This window comes from Cebus imitator, unplaced genomic scaffold, assembly GCF_001604975.1.
Source record: "Cebus imitator isolate Cc_AM_T3 unplaced genomic scaffold, Cebus_imitator-1.0 Scaffold0, whole genome shotgun sequence".
In the NCBI taxonomy this organism is placed as follows: domain Eukaryota; kingdom Metazoa; phylum Chordata; class Mammalia; order Primates; family Cebidae; genus Cebus; species Cebus imitator.
This window is the reverse complement of record NW_016107315.1, coordinates 14,561,207-14,567,102: the sequence shown is the minus strand read 5'-3', so window position 1 is coordinate 14,567,102 and position 5,896 is coordinate 14,561,207. Positions and strand designations below refer to the sequence as shown.

Sequence of the window (5,896 nt, the reverse complement as noted above, 5' to 3'; positions counted from 1 at the left end):
GCCTCCTGGGTTCAGGCAATTCTCCTGCCTCAGCCTCCTGAGTAGCTGGGATTACAGGCACACGCCACCATGCCCAGCTAATTTTTTGTAGTTTTAGTAGAGACGGGGTTTCACCATTTTGACCAGGATGGTCTCGATCTCTTGACCTCGTGATCCACCCGCCTCGGCCTCCCAAAGTGCTGGGATTACAGGCGTGAGCCACGGCGCGCGGCCCCCAGAATTTCTTAATCTGCTAAGGATGGATGCCTTCAATTGCTCAGGCACCCAGAGCTTAAAATCTAGTACTCATGTATCATTCTCCATGCCCCATGCCTCATCTCCCATCAAAACTGGGTATCATCCCTCAGACACTCTCCCTTCACAGCCAAATTTATAAAAATTACAGATACTCCCCACTTATAAATGTTTATTGATAAATCAAAGTCATTTCTCAGAGCAAGAGTGTTAACTATGCCCATTACCAAGAGATGATAACAATGGGTATTCTCATGTAAGTCTTGGCTCTCTAGTCTTCATTGGTTTGTTCTCCATGCTTAGTTTTGAGGTACTTAAGAATATTATTAAATCCAGCATGTTCCATAAGCACAAAAACAGTAAGAAAGCTGAAACTACTACTACCTTAACAGAGGCAAGTAATTATGGTGGAAATAAAATAGAGAGATATATCAATAAAGAATGAGAAAGCATGCTGCACCCAACAAGATCAATATTAAATAGTATGAATGACTGTGAAGTACTTACAATAAATCCTGCAACTTATAAAGATGATACATGATAACTGGTACTAGTAAGAGACAGGAAAAATATTGGAGAAACGGAAAAACTATGGAGTATGTGCTTAACACTAGAGAGTAGATTTTAAACTCGGATATCAGGCCTCTTTACACTCTTAAAATTTATTGAGAACCCAAAAGAGCTTTTGTTTATATGAACTATATCTAAAAATATTTACCATATTATAAATTAAAACTTAGAAATTTAAAAAATTATTCACCTAAAAATAACAGTAAGTCTGTTATATTTTAAGACAACATAGTTTTCAAAAAACTAAATTTTTTCAGCACCCCCCACCCCCCAAAAAAGAAAAAGGTAAGAGTAGCACTGATTTTTGAAAATCTCTTAAAGTCTACTGGAAATCAGCTGCATTCTCACGTGTTAAGTCTGTTATGGCATCACATTCCCAGCACTTTGGGAGGCCAAGACAGGCAGATCACCTGAGGTCAGGAGTTCGAGACCAGCCTGGCCAACATGGTGAAACCCTGTCTCTACTAAAAATACACAATTTAGCCGGGCATGGTGGCACACACCTGTAGTCCCAGCTACTTGGCAGGCTGAGGCAGGAGAATCACTTGAACCTGGGAGGCAGAGGTTGCAGCGAGCTGAGACTGCTCCATCACACTCCAGCCTGGGGACAGAGTGAGACTCTGTTTCAAAAAAAAAAATCACATTTCAAGTAGGCTCTGGAAAACTCTGTCGTATATCTGAGAGCATAAGACAGAAATGAAAATGGCAACTAATGTCTTTAAACACTGCTAGAAGATTGTTTTGATCTCACGGACACCCTAAAAGGTTCTGGGGATCCCCAGGAGAGTCTCCAGATTACATTAACCATTGTTTTCAAGTTTAATGTTAAAAATGAGGACATGGGCCAGGCACAATGGCTCATGCCTGTAATCCCAGCACTTAAGGAGACCGAGGCCAGTGGATCACCTGAGGTCAGAACTTTGAGACCAGCCTGTTCAGCATGGTTAAACTGTATCCCTACTAAAAATACAAAAATTAGCCAGGCGTACTGATGCGCACCTGTAATCCCAGCTACTTGGGAGGCTGAGGCACAAGAATAGCTTGAATCCAGGGGGCAGAGGTTACAGTCAGCTGAGATTTCGCCACTGCACTCCAGGGCCTGGGCGACAGAGCAAGACTGTCTCAACAACAAAAAGACATGGTTAGGAATCTGCAGACAAGAACTTAAAGAAGACTAAGCAAGGTGAATGGACTGCTGTTTAAACATGCCACAGATAGTTCCGCAAGATTCTACCAAATCTGCATACCAAAAAGTAGTAAAATAGTATGATGTGGGAAGTGCTCAAGGCATCTGTTTTGCCATTTGTCACTTAAGACAGATGGGTGTAATGTTTGTGTATTTGAGGAAGGGGTTCCTACCTGAACAAATCTGCAATGTAGATATAAAAAATTTGGGTAAAAGATGGTGGTCAGGAGAATGTTTATGTTTCCAAGAAAAATAGAACCTGTTAGGTAGCTTCAGAGGTTAGGTATCCTTGCAGATTAAAAAAAAAAAAAAAAGACACACAGAACAAGCCAACTAAATGTTTTCATGTCTGGATTGAAGGTCTAGAATTGTGAGGGTCATTTTGTTACCATAGGAGAGCCAGCCTAAAGATGGCAAAGCAAGAAGAACATATATCCTCAAGGATATCACTGAATTGCTAATTTAACCGACTCTGAGGGTGCTTTCTTTCTGTTTTAAATAAATGTCCTTATTGTTTAAGCCACTTCATTCAAGGTTTTCTGACAACATAAACTGAATACCCTCATACAAATGTCCCATAGGTACCTCAACAGGTCCAGGTGAACTCATTATCATCTCTCAAAAATGTCTTCTTTTTCAAGTACTCTGGTCAATGACAGCACCAACTCCAAAAAGCTAAAAATCCCGAAATGTCCATGTTCCAATCTCTTGAATTTGTGAATGATACCTTTATGGCTTTGCAGATGGGATGAATTACGTTAGAATGGGGGAGATTATCCCAGATGACCCAGGTGGGCCCTAAATACAGTCACAAGTATCCTCATGCAAGGAAGGCAAATGGAGACTTGACACACACAGGAGAAGGTGAAAGGCGGGGAAGAGGAGGTGTCCTGACAATGTGAAGATTGTAGTGATGAATAATATGGTCACAAGATGAATGCCTGCAGCCCTCACAAGCTGGAAGAGGCAAGGAACAGGATCTCCCCTAGATCTTTTGGGCACTTAGATCACTTGGCTAAGATTATAGGGCTACTAACAGCAACTTATATCTTGGTGGTAAACTTTCTCACTATTTTATAGTCTCTATTATGCTTTTAGATACTTTAGGTTGCTATCCCTCCCTCCCTACTCTGCAAAATGAACTCTTTGTCCTAAACTGATTTTGACTCATCATTTTCCAAATATACCATACATATTTCCACTTCCCCAGCTCTAGTCCTTTTTTGGAATTCCCTCCTCACTGATCTCAACAGATCAAGTTCTACTTTATTTTGTTTTCCCTTCTAACCTAAATGCCAGCAAAGCCTTCCATTTTTCTTTCTTTCTTTTTGAGATAGAATCTGGTTCTTCGCCCAGGCTGGAGTGCAGTGGTATGATGTTGGCTCACTGTAACCTTTGCCTCCCAGGTTCAAGCAATTCTCATGCCTCAGCCTTCTGAGTAGCTGGGATTACAGGCGCCTGCCACCACACCCGGCTAACTTTTGTATTTTTAGTAGAGATGGAGTTTCGCCATGTTGGTCAGGCTGGTCTCGAACTCCTGACCTTGTGATCCGCCCCCCTCAGCCTCCCAAAATGCTGGGATTACAGGTGTGAGCCACTGCGGCTGGCCAGCCTTCCATTTTTACGTAACTTTCAAATGTTCTTTCAAATATATTCTGTGGATCTTAAAATCTTAATGAAACTAAAGATGAGAAAAATAAAGATTAGAGAAAATATGGCCTAACAAGGACTCAAATTTAGAACCTCTGACTTTAATTAAATCCTATCCTCATTTTAATATTAAACCAAGCTGTCTTTCTCTACACTGAACTCCGGCAGTAGTTCTATTTGGCTCACTGATCCCGCGTTTGACATCGTATCAATTTAGGTTTACCAGAGTAGACGCTCTATCTCTACAATGATTATTCCAATATATTTATGGAATAAATCACATCTGTACTCCCAGCATAGGTTCTTTAAAAATCACTTTGAGTGCTCTCCTGAGATATAATTAATGTACAAGAAACCGCATAGTGTACAATTTGATGAGTTATGACATATATATCATCACCACCATCAAGATAAGGAATATTGCCATGATTCCTGTAAGTTTCTTTGCAATCTCACCTTCCTGTCCTTGCCAGAAATTATCAATGTGTTTTTCACTTTAGTAGCTGCATTTTCTAGAATTTTATATAAATGGGATTACATAGTATGTACTCTTTTTGTTTGATTTCTTTCATTGGACATAATAATTCTGAGATTCATCAATGCTGTTGGGCCTACGGATTTTTGTTCTTTTTATGCTGAATACTATTCCACCGCATGGATGTAACATCATCTGTTTGTCATTTAATTGTTGGTAGACTTGAGCTGTTTGCAGTTGGGGCTATTACAAATAAAGCCGTTATGCACATCTGTGTACAAGTATTTATGTGGACAAACCAACACATGTTAATTATTTCTGTTTCTGTACCATTTATGTGTTATATTCTTAATATTGCTTATTATACTGCAGTGATTCCATTAAAAAAAGTCACTATTCTATCCATCAGTACAATATTTTACATACAGTAAGTGATCAGTAAATAATTTACAGATTTTCCTCTCCCATGGGCCTACATGCGACTTGACAGAAAAGGTTGAGCCCTGTCTGTACGCTATAACTGCCTAAGAGAGTGTGTATACTGGTATGCAACAAAAACATAAGAAAAAAATTAAAAATTTAAAAATAAATAAAAATCGCAGAATAAATGTTCTTGATTTATGGTGCTTATTTTTGGGATAAGCATATTTTTTTTTATGTTCAATCACATTATTATTAAGAGCTTAATTGCAATTAATAAACAAAATATATAAATTAGTATTTTAAGAGTGTAACATATACGACAAACGTTTTGTAGAAAACCTGTTAAAACAATTGATTTAAGAATGGAAGAACTACAGCTCAAAGTAGAAACTTCACATTAAACTTACATGGCCAATTATATACATGTACTCAAACTAGTAAAAATTACAACTCAACAACCCTACCAAAAGTTATTAAGATGCTTCTCACTATTAACAATCTTTTTTCTTTACAAATACAGCAGTACCTCATATTTTTTATTTTGCTCTAAACTTGTCACTCTTACCAATCTAAGTAAATGTCTATATTTTCCCATGACACAAACCAAGTTTTTAGATTGGATTCACATTAGAACTCGTATTTGGGAACATGCTTTTTCTGTTTCTGAAGACTAATGAAGGTGTTTCGTGATTTTTCTTTGACACTAGTTTACTTCCCCTAAGTGTTTTTTTAAGTTTTCAGGGAGAATTTCAAATGGATTACTTTGTCTGAGTATAAAAAGATAATTTTAGGACTGGCACAGTGGCACATGCCTATAATCTCAGCACTTTAGGAGGCCAGGGCAGGAAGCTCCTTTGAGCTTAGGAGTTTAAGACCAGCCTGGGCAACACGGAGAGACCCTGTCGCTACTAAAAATAAAATTAGCGAAGTGTGCTGCTGTGTGCCTGTAGTCCCAGCTACACAAGAGGCTGAGGCAGAAGGATCACTTGAGCCTAAGTGGTTGAGACTACAATGAGCTGTGATTTCACCACTGTACTCCAGCTTGGATGACAGAACAAGATCTTGTACAAAAAAAAAGACCATTCGGCCAGGCATGGGGCTCATGCATATAATCCCAGCACTTTGGGGGGCCAAGATGGGTGGATCACCTGAGGTCAGGAGTTTGCGACCAGTCTAGCCAACATGGTGAAACCCCATCTCTACTAAAAATTTAAAAAATTAGCTGGGCATGGTGGTACATGCCTGTAATCTCAGCTACTTGGGAGGCTGAGGCAGGAGTTTCAGCTGAACCCGCGATGCAGAGGTTGCAATGAGCCGAGGCAACTTCAGCCTGAGCAACAAGAGCAAAACTCTGCCTC

The 5,896-nt window shown here is 39.4% G+C and overlaps 1 protein-coding gene across 8 annotated transcripts in view; it reads right to left on the bottom strand.

Annotated features, from left to right (window-relative positions):
* The window catches only part of ZBTB44 (zinc finger and BTB domain containing 44), an 83,345-nt gene that overhangs the window by 52,849 nt on the left and 24,600 nt on the right, over window positions 1-5,896 (bottom strand). The gene's annotated exons all lie outside the window — the stretch shown is intronic.